This window comes from Bombus vancouverensis, chromosome 1, assembly GCF_051014615.1.
Source record: "Bombus vancouverensis nearcticus chromosome 1, iyBomVanc1_principal, whole genome shotgun sequence".
NCBI lineage: Eukaryota > Metazoa > Arthropoda > Insecta > Hymenoptera > Apidae > Bombus > Bombus vancouverensis.
In genome coordinates this window covers 23,488,601-23,508,920 of record NC_134911.1, presented here as the reverse complement: position 1 = coordinate 23,508,920, position 20,320 = coordinate 23,488,601, and the positions used below count along the sequence as shown (strand labels likewise).

The 20,320-nt window shown below is 37.4% G+C and overlaps 1 protein-coding gene across 5 annotated transcripts in view; it reads right to left on the bottom strand.

The window, feature by feature from the left end:
* The window catches only part of unc-13-4A (BAI1 associated protein 3), a 123,163-nt gene that overhangs the window by 92,321 nt on the left and 10,522 nt on the right, over positions 1-20,320 (bottom strand). The window contains exon 1 of one of the 5 annotated variants that reach the window (XM_076623198.1): positions 4,882-5,168. The exons of the other annotated variants lie outside the window; for them this stretch is intronic. The gene's annotated coding sequence lies outside the window, so the exon portion shown is untranslated. Of the gene's footprint in view, positions 1-4,881; positions 5,169-20,320 lie in introns of those variants that run through there. 5 annotated transcript variants of the gene reach the window in all.

The following is a 20,320-nucleotide window of genomic DNA, read 5'->3' as shown; positions in this document are numbered from 1 at the left end:
TTTTTGATCGCTTCGAATGGTTTTTCGGTTGACACGTATTGCACTTATCGAGATGTGTATTTGAAGCAATATAATACGTGGCTAGAATTAAAATTATCCTGCCCTCTACTAGTGACTAACACGATTCCATTATATATTGACAAATATTGTACATTGATAACAGGTGTTCTCTCGTCGACGATAACGCAAGACTAATCCTATAAAGGTGATAAATTTAGTCGTATCTTGAACGAAAAGGAAGGAAGTAATAAAAACATATAATACTAAAAGTCTTCTTAAAATAACTTCGTTTTATATCTCGTTATTTTTGGATCTCTTTATAAAAAAAAGTTCCCAATCCATGTCCTACGATAATAATGAAAATAATTATGTAATTCATTGGCATTAGTATTAACAAGCCCGTCGGAACGACGTGTTTCAGATTTTCTTTCTCTACAATTTCTGAAAACAGGTATTTCTGGTATTTCTGCCAAAATTAGGATAGAGGCCTAATTATATAATACATAGATCCAACTATTTTAATTGGTATCCCCTGAATTATATAACATATATACATATAACGATATCATTTATATAACAAATAGAATGTTTAGGTATCGATAGCTCCTGTGTTAAAAGAAAGCATTTCCATATATTTTTCAGCATAAAATCATATCGTTCTATTTTCCTTTCTAAAACGTGTAACGTCTCTTTGATTCCGATTTTCCATATCGCGTGATTCCAACAAAGATGCGATCGTAAGAGTTCGGCAAAGCGGTTAAATATTCGCGGAGGGTCTTTTCGGCAAACGTTCCGGACGTAGAACGCTTTTGATTCGTGCGCCGTGCCGGCCGACTTCGACAAGGTAACACGGCGCAATAATAAGTTAGCCACGGTCGAAGTATCATTAACGAGCATTGGGCCGCTACGCCGGAAAATTACATTCCCAGCGAGCACTTTGCCGCTTCGAGCGAGCCAGCGGCACACCTATCGATGACACGGCCCAGAAATTGTTTCGTTCGTGACACAGAAGCTAACGAAACGCTGCTACAATAGCTTTCTGTGCTCGCGTCAGACACGATTGCACGCTTCTACGAGCGTGAGTCGCTTTCAGCGCAATTGTGCGCGAAATATTTGAAGATAGTACTTTGTCTTGTTCTATACGCGTAGCTACGTTTGGAGCAAACCGTATTTTCAAACCTTGGTGATTTATATTTTAACATTTTTGCTATTTACCTGGAAAAAGTTAACGATAGAATTACGAATTTTAATTAGTTCGACGTTGAATGTAAAGTCATTTTCGTTCGACGCGTGAGTGAGTCGGTTCCCGTGCAATTGTCCGTGAAATATTTGACAAACTTTTTCATTTCGCTCAATAGTATATAACTATGGTTACGGTAATTGGTATTTTAATTATTTTAATTATTTTAATATTCGTTTCGTGTTCGCTTCGCTGCCATCAAAATTCATATTACAACAGTTTTATGAAACTCGGTATAGGAAAATGAAAGTTCTATCCTGTTCCTAAATTAAAAAATTCATTTTCTTTTAATTATGAACTTCGTGTTGTACGAAATTGCAACGATTCGAAGATTTTCTCTTATATTAAAGAAATAAGATATCGCGGTAGAGGCTGGTAGTAACTTTTAAGTAAATTAGGATGTTTCTTCTGCGATCCTACAATGTTAAGACCATGTCACAAAATTCAACTTATAGCTTTATCTTAGAGTTTGAAATTTTCAACAGCAGAGTTTGCAAAGTCCACGTTTCACGTCCAAATACAATTCACAAATCTGAAAAAAATTAATTTCAGCGAATTATCTTACGCAAATGAGCTTCTAGAAGAAGATTCTTTCAATGTAACCAGATTATTAATAATCCGCTTGTTTAATTTCCTATTTTCAAACGAGCTTCGATCACCAGCCCGACCAAATCAGACGTAATAATATCTAATCAAGCGCAGAATACGTTTTAGTCAAATCGTACGTATGTAGCACATAATTCCATCGGATTCAAACGTAACCAGAATTGTTATATTCGCGGAAATTTCCACGTATCGGCTGAATTGCCCTTCGGAGATTTCATCAAAGGCAACTAACTAAATTTGGATAAATTTGGCGATATCCAAATACGTTTAACAATACTCCGTTCGATGTAAGCTATCGTCCAGTACGTTGGTCTCCTAACATTTCGGACGAGTTTCTGTTGTGCGTTATGTTCGGCCACTGCAAAGAGGTTCTACTGTATCAATCGATATTCGACCCAATCCAATGCAGTTGGTCACAGTTTTGTCGTATCTATATCCGGAATAAATATAAGATCGCTTTTACGCGGTTTAACAACATCCAAGTTAATTATTAGATGAATTTTTTCTTATTATTTCGAATCGAATTATAGAGTATTTTTTCGAGATTGATGAATCCACATATTTATTCGTTTATCAAAAAAGTAATTGATAGTTTTTGGATGAGTTCGTTTTAAATCGTAACTGGTGGAATTTTTAAATTTTTCCAACGATCGATTTAGCGTTGTAAATGTATAATTATCATTTGTCGTATAAACTGTTGAATATTGATCTGTCTCGAACAATTGGACTTCGAAAAGCAAAAAAATGTTTTGTTTAAAATTCATTCAGCTTGAATTTCCGCATAAAATATGTAGAGGTAGTGAAAACGCGTATTATTGTATCGGGAAACAACATACTGCATGCGAGATTTATTTTAGAATACGTGATTACCAAAGTTTTGTTATTCTCGATCGTAGTTTGCAATAACGCTACATTGAACCGGTTAATTGCCCCAATCATCGACATTTTGTATTTATTTTTCCAGACCTTTTAACCATATTTATCTTTCAAACGAAACTTAAAATTTATTACAGACGTTAATTCTATTTTACCAATTTTTAATTCCGTGTCTAGAGCCAGTGATTCAGTTTCTGACTGAGAGATAATCTAGTTAACTAGTTAAAAGCAGTCTATTCACCGCTTCAAACACGGTATATATTTGTTAACGATTAATATTTCCTTCTTGTTAATTTCAAAAATGTTTGTGTTTCAATGAAACCAAAACAAATACGAATATCACGATATAAAACATGCTAATTTTCAATTTTTCCTTTTAATTGTATTTAGACTCTTTGTTCCCTCCAAAGTAGTTCAAATTAACCATTTCGCGTGCTCTGTCAGTTTCTTCCTCTGCTAGCTCATCGTTATATTCCTACCACCATTACGGTCTTCATTATTGCAACATTATACCAAGGCCATACAGACCTATTAGTTTCTGGCTGTTTCTTCGCATCTATACCCCATTCCCTGTGTACTCCAATGGAGCGTAATAGCCGAATAAATTTCTCGTCTGTTTCCACTGTTTAGTTACTTCGCGCAATCTCCAAGTTTCTACTCACTGTACGCACGTAGAACGATCAATCTAACTTACTTATCTCGATTGACTTCTAAATTATTTAAATTTGTGTCTGTACTAACGTAATTAAAGATATGGAAACAAAGTAAACATTTACTAAGCATTATAACGCGTGCTTTACATTTAATATTGCGTATATTTTTGCAGAAATTTTCTGTAAATTACTTCCAAAGTTTTCCCACAAACAAGTAAACTTTCTCGGTCTAATTACGAGCTATATCGCAAATTGTTATCTATGATATTACGCGGTTTCGGTTCAGACAATTTACGCGGTACACGTGGTTTCTCCGTAAGTGGAAACATTTTGAAGGTCTGAAGATTAAGTTTATTCTTTAACACGCTCCATGCATTGGCGTTTTCGTGCCATTTACAATTCAAGCAACACACACCGACGGCGCATAACGTCGCTCGTTCCATATGCGCTAAAAATATCAGCAGCTTGAACAGAAAGTTCAGCATGGAACATATAACATCTACGCGGCACCTGGTATTACCTTAAAATATGTACGTCAAAAGGAAAAACGCGAAATTCGAAGTAAAAAGACCTTTGTCGGGTCTAAACTTGAACGGAATTTGCAAAACCTCAACCAAAGATATCTATTTAATTTTATTCGTATAGTACTCAATTTATAGATTATTCGGACGCTTAAATGAATTTACATATATGTGCACATACGTATACGCATTAGAATTCACTTCGGCCTGGAGATGGAAAGAAGCACAGGGGCAAGGAAGGTAACGCCCTCCATCGCTCACTGTCACGCGATACTACATTGTTTCATTTGTATATGTGACACATTTGAACAATACGTGCTTGACTGTACGGTTGCGTCGAGTCTGTCAAAAGCCAACCAATTACTCCTTTCAAAGGACTTCTCGAATTTTCACTACCAGCAGATCCTATATCGTGCAGTGTTTAAGTACGGTTGCATAATGAGACACGAGTGCTTGGTTCCTTGAGCGATTTCAGACCACGACAAACGAGTGTTAAATTATTCTACGCTATATGAAGGGTTTAGGTAGATATACAGTGACTGCGAAAAGTACCGACGCGTATTCTTACTGGGGCCAAGTGTTCCTTTATCAAGTTCGTTATTCATTCGTTTTCGTACGATCAAATTTTTGTCGTTATATGGAAATACTATTAAATGATACAAAATTGAATAATTTAATAACTAAAATTTAATATTCACGAGCCTGATTAATCAGTATGTAAATGCTATAACAAACACAATTGCGTGGCAAAACTTTTTATTGACACTGTATGCGCTCCAGCTCTATGACGCTCCATATATCGTCTTTATTCGAATTAAATATTAGCCTAATAAGTATTTACGTATTTACTAATACATTTTATTACCTGCGATTACGGTCACTACACTTTGTTACTCTACATTTGTTTCCACTTTAAATATCGTGCTATTTAATCTTGACCCATAACATTTCCACTTATTTTCGCTCTGTACATAACTACCCTTACCTTTTCCTTTTTGTATTTTCCTTGGCAGCGCAGCCACTGGAACCGCGAAAAATTCAAAGCGTAATGTGTACGAGACTGATTTCAATTATCGTTCCTTTGACACTGGTGACGTTCGCATACATTTCGCGCAAGTAATTAATTCCTCGCGCGCTCGATGCTTCGATAGTTTCTCGAATATTTTGTACGCGTTCGCGTATCGTTCTTATTTGATCGGTCCGGCGAGTTTCAGCCAACGTATTCAAAAAGTGAAACGTTTATTCGTTCGACTGAAAATATCAAGTGAGACGAATGCAAACAGCGCGTATGATATACGCAAACCCCGTCGTTTGAATTTCAAGTGGACTCCCCTAGCTAGGAAACTTTCGTGCGATCTTATCTATTTCGACTGAGACTGATCTAGATAGGAAATGCGGGCACCGATAAAGCTTGATGTACGTGCGCGCGTTTGAAAGAACCCCATTGTGATTATGCGAGCGAAGAGACGAACACTTGCACACGCGTCGAACGAACTTGGTGGAAAACGTGTTTGTCGAACTTGTGAATAATTAATCTGACGTACTTCGCGAAAATGTTTATGTGGCTTAAGACTTACATTTTATGCTGCTTAATAACACGTGTCTGCAAAATATGTTTACCTCGAGTTACGACGAAGAAATATCGATTGGACGTTTCGAGTGAATTTTCCAACTGATTTTTCCGGCTTTAAAAAGAAACAAAAACGAAGCATCGACCTTACTACGATATTTCGGATTTACAAGATCGAAGATTATCGTCAATTTCAGATTTATCCAATGTTTATCCGTTGACGTCGAATATCGAGAAGAGAATGATGTTTATCGTAACTTGTATTCGTGCAAACGTCTTGTTACGTCTTGGTAAACGGAAGATATCGAATGAAAATAGGAAATTGGAAACTGAGCGCGAATCTATTACGAAACGAAAATACGATAAGAGGTAGTTGAAAATAATATTTCAAAAAGATGCTATTCGTTAGAAATCGTCGGATCCGTTTAGAGGACCGACAGAGTGGTAGGCTTTAGCTTGTTAAAAATTGCAGTACCAGTAACAAGAACACGTCAACCGTTGTAATTGGAAGTAACAACTAGTCGTTAAGAGCAAAGGCTTCTCATTATCGGTACAACGATTCTTTCGACGTTATTGGATAAATATATTTTATTTCCAATTTCGTCCGCACGCGAGAAATTAACGATATGCATAAACCAAAAATAAGTGGAATAATAAACTTGATAACGAATCTTTCCTGCAACACGTGACTTACGTAACTGCTTCGAAAGAAATATCGTATTGCAAAAAAGAAACAATTTGTCGCTATTGTTAACGTGAAATCGATGCTTGCCCTTTCTCGTAATCACAATTCAGCCCCACCCTTACACTGTTTTGCATTCATAGAATATTCAGGGCAAGGTATCGAGTTTCATAATAAACACGTCGATTCCTTCGATTTTCTCATCCGACGACGGCTACGCGTAGACGTAAGTTTATTGAAAAGAAATCCAGCGTTGTATACATAATCGTTTTCTATTTTTACTATCTTTGTCGTCATGGTTAATAGACTTGTCGAGTTAATTTATAAATTATTTAATTCTTTAATATGAATAATAATATGATTTCTATCATTTAACTTTTAACGTGGAACGTGATTACGAAAGGAAGAAACTAAAAGGTAATATTCTGGTGTACGAAGTTTTATAAAAAAATGCAAGATGGATTTAAAGGAAGAAACGAAAAGTGGAAACGGGTGATACGTTTCACAGAGTGGTAGCTTTATATACATAAAACTTCGCTATAACTTTAGGGAAAGAAGTTTCAAGCGAATGTGAAGAACGAAGACTGCGAAGAAAACGTCGGTGGTACGTGGAAGAGTGTTAAAAATACCTTGATGCAAACGTTTCTTTGGTTAAAGGTAGAAATTCTTACCGCCAAGGAGATAACTTTCACAAACAATGAGAGAAATTCTCAGCCTATTAACTTTCATCTTCTCAAGAATATAAATCCAACTGAAACTTCAGAAACGAAATTATCCTGGCCCATATTATGAGATCGCTGCGGTTAAAGACGCTTTTCACACTTTGCCACTGACTAGATACGATAAGTGTGTCACGATAAAAGATACTTTACAGTGATCCTAGATACAAATCAAAAACACGGAAAAGACTAGCCATCGTTTAAGAGATAATTGTAAATTTTACGTGTAAAGGGATAGCGACGAACGAAATATTTAACGAATTCTTATCGTTTCCTTTTCGCAACGACAACGTTAAAAAGCGAAATTCGACGATTTAAATTCGTTCGCAAAATTGCAAACGAAATAATCGTAGTTCCGTTTAAATATTTCAACTTCTTGAAACTCCGTTTCATAAAATAGGGATGTAAATTCGATACAAAAATTGCAAATGAAACCTTACGTTACGTCAGTTCTTACTGGGTTAATGAGTCGATAAAGGTTCGTGTCGTTAAACGTATGTAAAACCCTCTATTCTGAACGTGAACATCGTTTAAAAATACCGATCCATAACTATTCTTGCACCAGCGAGTGGGTGGATGGTCATGAAAACGTTGAACGAAAGGAAGCGAGCTTCGTGCGAGACGATTCGAAAGATCTGATGGCTCGTTGCACGAGATCGGTCGGTGTGAGTCAACCTTGGTAAATCACGGCACAAAACGAGCCTACGAATGCACGAATAGCAACGAAATGCCCTTAGGCCGATTTTATCGAACTGGAGTTGGGAACGCGTGACACCGGTCACGCAGTTGGCGTGCTTTTTCGGACGCGTACACGCTCCGATAGCACGAACATCGATCGTCGAGGGTCAAAGTGTGCTCGAGTTAGATACCGTTGAAACGCACCAGTCGCACAATTTTCAACTGGATCGTGCGCTTTCTGCTTTCGTTACATCGATTGCTTCGTGCATTCGATGGACGCGTAGCATGCGCGATGGAAGTTGCGATGTTTTGGGAACAATCGCTAAAGGACAGTTTTTTTGCTCGTGGTTTCCTGTGATTCATTTACTTCGTTGCTTGCTATAAGTCTTCTTTCTGTTCTGAACTAAACGTTTGAGGATTTAAGTACGCTAGAGTTCCATTTATTGGAACGAAATTTCAGTTAATACCCGATTAATCGAATTATTGCTGGTTGAATTCACTTATACAAACGAGTTATACGAGCAAGTTTCCGCTATGCGAACGAAAAATAATACACAGATAGTGTACGAAATTGGCGAGCTTCTATTATACGAACTCCGGTTATATCAAATGTATATTTGTCCCCCGACAAATTCAGATAAATGGAGTTCTACCGTAGATGCAATTCCATAGAATCTTAGCCGAGGAGCTTGTTTTATCTGATCTCGAAACAAAATTATTTTGAAAGTTTGATTCTACTTCTGTATCGTTTTAACTTCCTTCTTTACGTATTAAAATATCAGTTTCTTTTTTTCTTCAACGTCTTCGCGTAAGATCCTACGTTAAATTGGAAGCTCGATATCGATCCAGGTTTCACGTTCTCGCAAACTTTGAGCCCAATTACCATATAAATCATTAGCATATAAACAGTAATGACAAACAACCTAAACCTTTAACGAAACGTATCTGCGATTCCATGAGATTTATCCGAAGCAAACCAACAACCAGTTCACCGAACGTCAAAGATTAATCGCGTGGAATAACCTTTCCAGTGGATCGCCACGCGCGTTCCATTAAATCCCGAATCCCCTAAAACGAACAAAGACCGATCACAGTGGCGAGAATACAAGAAGTAGCGCGCTCGATCATTCGTCGTAAATCCGCTTGATTAATTCTCCGTTTCTGGAAAACCTTCGACGCGATTCCGATTCTCCTGTCGAGTGTCTGATTGGTAATCGGTAATTCTAACTTGATCGCGGTCGATTGTCACGTACCGAGACTTTCGTCAGTCGTGTCGTGCTTAATCGCGTGTTAATTACGCACACAGTGATAGCAACGAGGACGTGGTTCGAGAATGTGATAACGACCGGTTGGTGGTTTCTTCGCGAATCAACCTGTCACCCTATACACGCTACGTCCAAAGGATTTCCTGGTTGGCGTCATTCAATTTCCAGCCTCGAAGCTTGTATTCGATAGCCTGGCTACCGCGAAACTGACGAGGGAAACGCACATCGCCGTATAGCCATTGCAAACACACTTCTTTATCGATTTTCTAGGGTAATAGCGCGTAAATACTTGTATTTCTTTTTTTCTTTAATAAGTTGGAGTTTAAGTCTTTAATAAGTCTCTTTTATTAGAAATTATGCTTTATATCTTTTTCGTATTTCCTTCGTTAAATTAAACACGGAACGTTCTAGTTTTGTTTCGGCTTGTTCTCCGTAATGGATTTTGGTTTTGGAAAAACGTTAAGCATACGTATGTTCGTGTGTTTGTGCAGGTTTGGCAAGTGCGTTATAACTTGCACAGATGGAACGAATTTTCGAATATAATTTCATAAATCGTGAAATACTAGAACGTGTTGTATTACTGGCGAATGGAGGAATATTCAAACTGTGTCGATTATACAGGCATAGATATTAGTTGCCTTGTAAAAATGATATATTTTTCCTACGTAATGTTCGTTCGAGTTTTCCGAATCACCTGGAAACATAATCCCAAGATCGCTTCGTACTGTACATGTGTCTACTCGATATAGCCGTTGGAAAATTATCAGGAGATGTTGAACTTTTGAACTTTAAGTTTTACTGATTTAACCTCGATCCTGTTTCACAGCGAACACCTCGCCTCGAAAACACGAAAGCAATCTCTATTCGATACTTTGCATTTAGAATATTGTACGTGAACTGAATATCACCGAGAAGAGCTTGCTTATGTCGTCAAAACACTGTTCTTCGAAGAGAGAAACAAATATAAAGAAAAAAGGTATCAGAAGATGATAAAAGATGACGGATACAAGATGACAGAAGGTATCGTGTCAAATCATGAAGTCACGTAAAGATTTAAAGAGGATGACTTCGAAGGAATCGGTAGATACAACCTGGGAAAGGAAATAGATACGCTGAGAGGGCAGTGAAATACAAAGAGAAAAAGAGAAAGAGGGAATTTGAGATAAAAAGGGAGTTTTCAACGGCGCCGTTCGTTTCTTTTAGGCTAACGCTCACCTTCGTTCTACATTGGCTAACAAGTCGAAAATCCAAATTAAGCATAGAAAATAAATTAAAAATATACAAAACGATCGTAAAACCAATCTGGACGTACGGAATACCACTATGGGAAACAGCAGCAATGTGCCATATAAGCAAAATAGAGACAATGCAAGCTAAAATTCTTAGAACGATAGTAAACGCCCCATGGTACGTTAGAAACGAGAACATTCGGAAAGACCTGGGAATACCAATGGTCAAGGAGGAGATTAGCAGATGCGCAAGAAGGTACAGAGAAAGAATAGCAACGCACCCGAAACGGCTGACAGAGGAAACGATCAACGCATCAAGCATAGAAAGAAGACTAAAAAGAAAACACCCAGCAGATCTCATAAAGGATAAACACGAAGATGGTACCCCGTTGGGGATAGCCACCCACATGATAATCAAACAGCTAAAAAATTCTACCAAATGTCCAAATTGGACAAATTGTGAATGTTACATATTAAATAGAAAAAAAACCTTCGTTTTCGCTTTTTCCTTGAGTCATTTTATATCTCATACAGTTAAAATATTTAAGGCTCAAAAGTGTTTTATCGTACCGGAACAGCGAAAAAATTACCGTGATAGAGCGTTACCGTTTGTGTAATAGAATTATTTCATTGAACCACTGAGATTTTCTTCTGAAAGGCTAAATGGCCTTTGATAATCAAGTTATCGTAGATGTTTCCGATTATCGTGATATTAACTAAAGCGATTGACTTTCGTTATTTCTGAATGAATATGTGTAAATACTCGAAGATACTGTGTCCAGCGATACATCGCGAATAATAATCGTTCGGAGCGAATTTTCTGGGCGAATAAAAGTTCTACAAAAATTAAATACAGTTTGCACTAGTTTCTACTTGACATAAAAATTTCTTTCTGACAAGACAATATATCGCAATCAACTTGGAAATTCAATTCGACCAAAATTTTTCCCCAATCCATTTCGAAATGTACATATTGTAGATACATGCATATACACACGTCCACTGGGGATTCGCGCAGTGCTGTCCGACGATATTTGTGTCGTGTACACTCGCGCGTTACCATCCCGCGCGACACAATTATTTCCCCGAAAATTCATTATGTACTGCATGTAAAAAATGAAACGTTGATTTTCGCAATGTCGATGAGACCAGAGAACAAACCTACCTGAAAGCGAAAATGCAGAATAAAGCTCCAGCAACGTTTCCTCGTCAATGGCGTTTAAGCTCTCTCGATTTCGACAGTCGCGAAACATTCGAAAATCAATACGTTATCCCTTTTTATAATTCGATCATCGAAAAATTCAATTTTTCCTCATAACAGATTTCAAATACGTATTTGACATCTCAAATATACGAACTTTTTGGAAAAACTACAGATGCGTAATCCATAAATGAACATAACTAAAACGTGTTATACGTACATACGTAGAAACAAACTTCTACCGTAAACTCTTAACTGCAAAATTATAAGCAAACATTGACTAAACGCAGAGATTTATCGGAACTAACTGCAAATTTTGCATTGCAGAATACGAAAGGTCAGTCGTATTTACTTTATTCGCACCTACATACATAAATAACGTTTGTTCAGATAACTTATTACACAACAAAGAGTTAATATCATTCATAAACATTGCCTAAAACGTTTAAAGTCTCATTTTAGAATGCAAATACGATAGCCGTATTTTAATCTGCTTATAAGCTTCTATTAAAACATCTGCAGCGAAACTTTGCTTGTAATTTCCGCCTCGTTTCCACTTACTACGCAACACCCCAGCGGTTTGTCCACTAAAAATTGAGCGTTTTATATTCTCTTCTAAATCGTGCGCTATACGATGGCGAATAAAAAAAAGCTTCAAATCGATGCATACTATAAATTTTAAAAACTCTTATTCGCTGCAATTTGTTACCATTTTGATAACAGTCTATGTATTCCGTGCTGTTCATATATTATACATTTATTCGTTGCTCTTATTAAATATAAATCGATTTTGTAAAATTACGATGTCCTTCTACGTTTCTTATCTTACAAATTCTCTTTCGCCCGCCACTGTATTTTATCAACACTCTGGAAAGTACACGATCCAATGGTCTGGTACAACTGAATCCAAAGCAAAGGTTCAATTTGGAAAACCCACACTGAGAAATTCCCCGCGATAGCCCTATTGAGCGTTCGCTACAAAATGCTACAAAAATGTTTTCTCAGTTCGCTTTACAATGGGTATCGGTCGCGTCTAAGGGATCCTCTGAAAGGGCGGGTTTACACGGATCATCGAGAGAGTCTTCATAGAAACGAATACTCCCGGAAAGTTGATAGCTGGTTGTTCGTGGAAGGATGAACCGAACTATCGGGGCACATCTATTTCGTCGCTTTATCACTGGCATACGCGTTGGATGTGCAACGGTGCGCGTGAAAGCGTAGGAAAAAAATCGGCTCGATGAACGACGGCGTTTCAATTGGCCAGCTAGATCGATAAGGAAGCGGGTCGCTCGCGTTGTTTCCATGCAACAGACGGGCTTTCCACGTTCGAACTTTTCCCGGGCGTCGTGCGCGGCTCAAACGCCGACCCCGAATCGCGTTAAAAATGCAATTAAAATGTCGAGGTGCGCGGCTAGCAGATAAAACGCGACAAACGCGAGCGTTTGAGCAAGTTTACAAAGCAGCAGCTGGAATGCAGCTTCGAGATTTGCAAGTCATCGTATTTCTCTCGCGCGAATTCTTTTGTCTCGAGACGTAAGCAGCAAGGGGCCAGTGGAGAAGGTGCTACGATTCGTGGGCTAACGTATTCGCTGTTACTAAAATACTCTTTCTCTCTGGAATTGTTATTAGAAATGTCTTTGTTTTCAGAAAATAAAGTTTGTTGGAATAATAAACAAGAGACCGTAATAAATTCTAGGAATGAACGAAAACAATAACGTAACAGCTGAGTTCGTAACATTACTCGTTGTTAGATGATCGAATTGTCAAGTTAGTAGAAGCTAAAGCGTACGGAAACCAAGCTAATTCGTATTTTGATACTATAATCAAAGATACGAATTTTCGTAAAACAGAGTTAATTAGCGAGGGACATCTATCTCGTATATTTCGATATTTGAAGAAACAATGATCTTGCGTGCGTATTTGCGTACGTCGTTTATTAAAATCCCATATGGCAGAACGCGTTAAATAAAATTCATAAAATTTCTAATGTATAGAATTTAAAATAATGTTGGAAATTAGAAGAACAACGTGTAGCGTTTAGAGATGCGCAGTGGCCGCGTGCACTAGTTACAACGTGAATTAAAACCAGAAGGTAAACAGGTCGTTTTCAACTACATCATCTATATCAATCGTAACTCGGTAAGTGTAATGGTTACTCGTGACACACGTCGTGTACTTTTTACTCGGATTTGTGGTGTGCGTTCGTTTGCTTGCCACGCCACCGAGGTACTGGAAATCGGTAACTTTCTGTTCAAGTGGAAAAGCATTCGTGTTCGTTATCTTCTTTACATTTACGATTATTTCGTTGTCCAGCCTACGTATTGCAGAATAGTTAAACGCTGTAAACAGATACCGTCTTTTTTTACGAATATAAAGAGAAATTCTTCAATAATGCGAATCTCTGAAAATGAATGTTTAAATATATTATTATAATATATCAAAAAAAAAACGCTGTTCTCAAACAGGACAAATATTTTCTTTTACGATTATTTTAAACATCTTCTACTCAACGACACGAGTGGAATTCAATTTTTGTATTTCTTGATTATAATTCTCACCCTCCTAACTGTTATCATTCACCTACAATTTCGTTTCTTTAATCACGTTAAAATTTGTATCTTAAAATTTGTATCTTAAATATCATTTCCCCCGCCTATCCACAAAGTATTTCATCTTTCTCATTTAAATTTCCGATGTATGTAAATCTAAACTCTGTCGCGTTGTAGTTTAAATTACAAATTGAAAGCCAGAATTACCTTTATTACACTATTCTGCACACACACCGTCCCTAAACGTATCTGTTCGACAAAATCCATTACATTAAAACAATCATATGGAACTTTGTAACGCGACAAGTAACAATTTCATCCGACAAACGCCCAATCGACAGTACCCGAACCAGGAGACCCGGAAAGACCGGGAAACTCAAAACACGTTAATTGGCTCGCAATCGTAAAGACTTTTTTTACAATATCGCAAGAACGGGACACCGAATTTTCGTTATTCGCCAGGAATATTACGTTTAGAAATTATGAGACAAGACGATAAAGTAGCACGCGTAGAGGAAAGCGAAACAAATGTATCACGATCGAGCGATCCAGACCAAATTACTATCTTTCGCATATCAACTCGATGAAAATGGCAACTTTTGAGTGATTTCTTATTCGACCGATCGAACTAGAAATATTAGAGATGCGTAGATGGTATAAAGTACTCGAAATTAAAGTATGAAAGAAAAGTGTATGTGCGTCTACCTAAAATCTGACGCTAACGTGGCCGACAATGAACGTATTCTGGAAATGTCTGTGTAGTCCAAAGCGAATGAAGGTAATTACAATAACTAGACTGCAGATTTTCATGTCGTTTGTGGGAAATTTAAAGATGCAAAAGTGCATAGAATATTTATAATGTACAAAAATATGTAAAATATCCAAAATATAAAGCAGTTGTAATATTTGATAAATAAATCAGTTCTCTATTTAGCTCCTATCGTGTCAATTATTTTCAGAAGCACGTGAATTTGCGTAGAAATCCATAGCCTAATAATTACGAAAAAAGAGTACACGCTTGTGTTGGTTCTTATTCCGACGTCGAATTTTTCTTCGTATCCTTTTGGAGGCAGCGTAAAGAAAATTCCTACGTATCCTCTCCAAATATAGCTGCACGCTTATATCGATATTGTTACTGAAAGTATTCGATGACAACATTTTGCCGCACGAGAAAATCCGCTTCTGATGTAAAGGTCCCGCTGACTTGGTAAATAATATATGCGCATACATCGACAGTCACGACATACCGGAAATCACACGATGGAACGACGAATATGCGTCTTCGAGTGGATCGGTCGATATGTCACCCGAGTGGATCTTCGTTGGCGAATTTAATAAAGGAATCGCACGCGTCCGAGCACAAGAATGCTCGTGACTGGGCCATTAATTACGCTCGAGTTTCTCATTTTCTATTTTCGACCCTTTTCTTCCCGACCTCGAATCGAATGATTGACAGAGAGGCAATTTCACGGATCACGGGGCTTCGTTCTCTCTCTCTCTTTTCCTCTCTGTCTCTTTCTCGCCTTTCACCCCTTTCCCCCTTTCTTTCGTGCACGTAATCATCGGAAGCACCTTCCTCTTCAGTATCCTTTTTCGAGAACGGGGATAATGCTCCCGCGAGGCTCCTCCGTGCTGCTTCTTACACCCAGAGCTGAGAAGCCTGGCTTTTAAACGCGTATTCCACCAGATGAGTTAAAACGCTGCAACACGAACGTGTAATCACTTTCTGCGTGTCTATGGTTACGACGCTGAAGACATAATAAGTAATTCGTGATAATTACGAGACTGATAAATTCCGTGGTTCTTCGTTCTTCGAAGAAAATCGACGAGTCTCCTTGGTCGAAAGTTCTATTAGCTTGGACAGTACAGACTTCTTGGCTTTCGGGAAACCAGAAAATTAGAAAATTGTCAAAACGAGTATTGAGAAATATCTGTTTTGCATCTATTAGAAATTTAAGAAAAAATTCCGTAAAAATTTGTCGAAGTAAAGAAAATTGTTGCTGCTACTTGCAAACCTATGGGAAAATTCGGTATACACATATGCATCGGAGAGAACGCACTGAAATTTTTGACCGGTAGCGTGCACGTATATTTTGACTGGCTCGTGGATTTGGAAAACCCCGAGTGAAGTTATATTCGATCTGCTATCTGTGGCCAAACCGTGATACGATAGCCACTTTTTTTGCCGCAGAAACACAAGGGAGGCATGAATGAATAGAAATCATGTTGAAAGCGAAAAGTAGGTCAAGAAAGCGAGGGAAGCGATTAAAACTCGTAAGTCGAGGAAATTAGAAATTAACCTGGTGGTAAAAATTGTAGGCACGTAAAAGGGGAGAAGAAATTTGCATTGTAGAGCCGATTATAATAATAAAGACGGGGAAGGAGATGAAAATGGAGATGGTTGAGCGAATCCTTACTTAAATCGGTATTCGGATAAACCTTCTACTCGTATAATTTATAACCAAGCTAACGATCGATGTGCCGTGCGAACAACAAATAATACATTCGCGTTTCGTTTATGCCCTGAAGTGCGATAATTGCTCGACCAATTGAATTATCATTCGCGTAATTTTTCACTTAATTAACGATCGCGTGATATTCATTGTTCTCCTCCTCCTCTGGCACAGAACGAAACACATTGCCACAAACGTAATATTCACGGTACCCTTTGATTATTATTCACATCGTTTACCAAAGCGTAAATTCGACACTAGAAAATTTCAAAAATACCAACCGGAGAAACGATAGAGATTAATTCGATTTCTTTATCAACGAGGAGCTGAATTTTGCGTTCACCAAGTGGAATAATATTAATTAGTCGCATGCGCGTACGAGTTCCTTTTATACGAGGCAAATGTTTCTATGCATCGATGCGTATGGACACGTGGAGATATAATGCTGTAATTCCAATCTGTTAATAAACGTCATTATGTAATTTAACGTCGTCAAAGTTGCAAGGGTTCGGAGTTAAAAACTTTCGATTTCACGGAAATATAATTAGTAACTATCGCTTGCTATTATCGTCGATCAGTTAACGATCGTTATACGAATAATTCAATAAAATGATTCTTTGAAGAATTAAAGGAATATCGTGTTCGATATTAGGCGTGCAAAGGAATTCTTCTATGAACAGGAGACGAATGAATAACGTCGATAATTTATCGAATATATTTCATATTTTAAAATATTGGATATTTGTAGCAAAATATAATTAATAGAAATAATTAATTTCATTGAACTTTGTATTGCCCAATTACGTTTGGTATATTGCTTCTTTCATTTTTACAATTATAGAGTTACGACTGAATTATTGATTCTTGAGCTCACGTATTTCATTCTCAGCTAATTCCGTGATTATTTACAGTCCCGAGGATGCCTAAAGTTCAAACATAACAACGTCGGTCAAAAAGCTTGGATTAATTAAGTCCAACGTTTGGCATTAACAACTTTGCTATTCCCTTTAACTGCCCGTACGCCAGAAACTAGAGATCTCGTATCATCGAATTAATCATCGTTGAATTGGTCATTTGCATGAGAAACTGGAAAACACTTTGCTGGCCTCTGTTAACTGTGATACATCGCCGACCAGGTCGTTTCTCTTGCGTAAAATATCATTTTAACTTTGAATCATTACGCGATTCACTGATATCGAGATAATTTATCGTGAAACGAGTGCTGTGTCTGTGTAATAATATTCTGTGAATGTTACTTTGTCCCTGCGCATGATCGATAAAGAAGAAAAGAGAAGAACGTTGATACTTTAAACTAAAAAGGCTTACGAAAATAGTCTATGGAAAACGTATTTACGCGAATTTATATTTTTATAAATATAACCAAAAAAACTGGACATAAATAGGAACGCAAGTACATAAGTTAAATTTACGACTCCAGAAGAATACGAGTATCTGGTTAGTATTTTAAAAGCAACAACAACGGTCATCGAACGAGAAGCAATAGAAGAAATCAGAAAGTTCCTCTGACTGCACGTGATCGAGATGTATAGATATCGTCTTTTTCACTCGTCCGTCTTAACTTCTACCGGCCCCTAAGCTCACTCATCGATTTCTTGAAGTACAACCACCATAAAAACTCTATGAACTACGTTGGATCCGAAGAACTCGGTGAGAAAAGACCACTCTTTTTCTACAAGAGGAGAAAAAAGAAGAGACTCGGTGTATCTTCTCCATTAAGACGAGAACTTGGTAATCCTTTATCGAATGAAACAGCAAATTCTCCTGTTCTTATCCGAGAAACTAGTGTAACTTAATTAACTTTGCATTTAAATGCCAGCAAAAAACTTCGTGGTAATTAACAGATAGCGGTGAATGTATAGTTTCTTGTTTCTCTAGTTAAACATCGACTTTTTTTCCTGTTTATTTCGTTTTATGGAAACTAGAATATTTTGTTGAAATGCCAAACCAAATACAAACTTCCTAATTTACTAGAAAAAAAGGGCAAATAAGCAAACAACGTTGGTAAGATAACAAAAACGATATTAATAATGATGATAATAAACTACTCCAATGGGATATTCAAACAATTGTTAGCGCAAACACGCGACTAGATACAAACATATTGGTAAACTAACATAAATTATATAAATATTGGTAATGTTAAATCGGTAATATTAAAATATTTGAACGAGACGTTCGAACAATTATTAATTGAAAAACTCACTATAGTAACGAACACGGAGGATTCGTTGCCAATTGTAAATTACTTTTTCGGAATTACAAATGAGGTTCAACAGTGTCCCATCCCTTTCGAATGCAAAAACGCGCATCTTCGAACAATTGGAGGTAAAGGTGTGGATGGAAGAAGCAATGGAAGTCCCGTCGAACTTTCGACCGTGTTTCCCTTCAACTTTGCCACGAATGCGAAGAATCTCGAAATGGATCGAGATGAGCAGTGGAAAATGCCGTGGAACGCGGATATTCGTTTTAACATTCTGATCGCGTTGAGAAGGCAGATAAATCGGATTAAGGTTATGTTCCAAGGGGCTTGGATAGGGTGCACACCCTTAAACCGTTCGCTTCGACCTACGATCGATATACTACATGCTGTACGACGGTTCACCTGCAAGATGGCACGAACGTTTCCCCTTAATGAACTATTTTTGACGGCGGAGAAAAGGACAGGAAATACCGGTGGTGAAAATGCGAGCGCAATTTCAGAGGGATTTCAGAACATGTTCCGTCGTGTGTAAATGTGTGTACGTGCGAATGAGCTTGTGTGGGTGAAGGCGGAGGACGAGGGTAAAACATGTCGCGAATTGAACTCCTTGTCACATAAAAATGTTGTCAACGTTGGTTGAATATTATGCTTTGGAGTGGAAGAAACTTTTGTCGAGCTTCCTTCTAAAAAGACAATTTTCTAGCGAAACGGTTCGTTAACAGCGAACGGATATTACGAAACGAATAAAAGTTATCAGCAAAAATTCATTATTTTAATAAATTCGTCTTGTACTATGTTAAATTAATCATAAATTCCAGATTCATTTGAATAACGTTCTTAATTTCAGAATTCTTCCAATAAATAATCTTATCCATGTTAATTAACGAAGAATTAATTGATCAAAGTTGTAACGGTATCAATTTTCTTTTAACTCCAAATTCGCAGTAGGATCTGTTCTGATATTTACAATTTTCATTTTTCAACGAACGTAGAAAAAAATGTACAAGAATTTCATAAATCAATCCGATAAACTCATAAATTTCGAGGATACTTTCAAAAAGAATTACTCGGTTTCGGGTGATTCAACCACAACTTGACGCGTGCGATTCGCTTTCGACAATTAATGGCTTTAGCAACAACACGAGCGCAACGTAATCCTTTTTGCCGAGTTGATTTTTCCTCGTTTTCGTCTGAAAGGCGACACGCTAACGTGTGTGAAAATTCGACTTCGCGTTGAATAATTAAGATATTGTCGTCTTAAGGCCGTCTTTGAGGCAGCTTATTAAATAAATGCTCGCGTAGTTTAAAAGGGATTATCACGAAAATTCGCGACGTCACGCTGTGGGAACTCTTAAAGCTGGAAAGCCGCGTTGTCGTGACGATATTCGCGTTTCTCGTTAGAACTTGGCGAGTTCAACCTTTACCGAGAGTTTTCATATCACCGCGTCAACCCGAATCATCGGTTCCCTGGTGCGGAAACGCGTCAGAATTTTCAACAGTGTGTCTTATACGCGTCACTATTTGCAAAATCCTACTGTTGTAGCTTTTTAATAACACGGTATTTTTATTAATACGTACAATGTTTTCACGACGATATTTTGGAAATTTACAAACTAATTTATTATTAGAGCAACGATTATTAGCCTAAAAGCAAATACTATTGCAAACTAATACAAACTTTTTATGTTTTTATTAAATACCAATACAAACGATGAAACGGCAAACGAGATAAAAATGTAAATTAGCAGATGTGTGATAAATGAATATCCGAACGGAGAAGAATGCGAAGATATAAATGAAACACTTTCAAAGTGTCAGAAAAAATATATTATATCCGAAGGCGATCCGTTAAACTTG